Genomic DNA, 953 nt, shown 5'->3' with positions numbered 1-953 from the left:
CATTTATCAGACATGGGCAACCTCCAGGAAGGCAAACGGCAGCTATTAGTTGAAAGAAAAATTAGGCTATATAAATAATTGCAGGCAACAAGACTGAGATGGGAAACATTCTTCTTTAATGATAATTTTAGGATAAGACAATCAGCACTGTCTTTGGACAACAGGGCCCACACTAAATGAAAAATAGTGCCCTTGATTTAGATGCTGAAAAGCCTTTGAGTGTGAAATGGAAGTTGTCATCAATTCTAGTTCCATAGGTCCAAACACAGTACTAATGAAGGCAAGTTCATAGGTTCGATTCCAGTTTCTGTCAGTAAGCTTAACACCATTAAAAACAAATCTCCCCACACCCACATAGACTGAGCACCAAGTTTTAGTCAAATGGCTCATTAGCTTTTTCAGTTAAATTCAGGAAAAGCTAAGGGATAGATTCTATAAAAAGTGAAAAGAAAGTGAAGTCGCTCAGTCAAGTCCAACTCTTTGCGACCCCATGGACTGTAACCTGCCAGGCTCCTCCACCCATGGGACTTTCCAGGCAAGAATACTGGAGTGGGTTACCATTTCCTTCTCAAGGGGAGCTTCCCAACCCAGGGATCGAACCTGGGTCTTCCACAGACCTGTCTTTCAGGCAGGCTCTTTACTGTCTGACCACCAGGGAAGCCCTAGACTCTATAAACACAACCTCAATACTGGAGAAACAAAACACATCTTTCAGGTCATTAAGAATGATAGGTTTATATAAGGAGAGAAAACATTTGATCAATATTTAATATTCAACAACAAAATCAGTCTGTTTTATAGCATTCTAGGAGCAACAGATATTTTTAAATGGCATAATAATCAGCAGTCTGTATCTATGCAAAACCACTTCATCCTCCCATCTGCAGCTTGTCCACCATCTTTCTAGATATTCTACTCTGAATGGCCCATATATAGGTAATTGAGAGTTAAAC

Source organism: Bison bison, unplaced genomic scaffold (assembly GCF_000754665.1).
Source record: "Bison bison bison isolate TAMUID 2011002044 unplaced genomic scaffold, Bison_UMD1.0 scf7180017849281, whole genome shotgun sequence".
Lineage (NCBI taxonomy): Eukaryota > Metazoa > Chordata > Mammalia > Artiodactyla > Bovidae > Bison > Bison bison.
The sequence above is the reverse complement of the archived record's forward strand: the minus strand, read 5'-3'. Positions refer to the sequence as shown.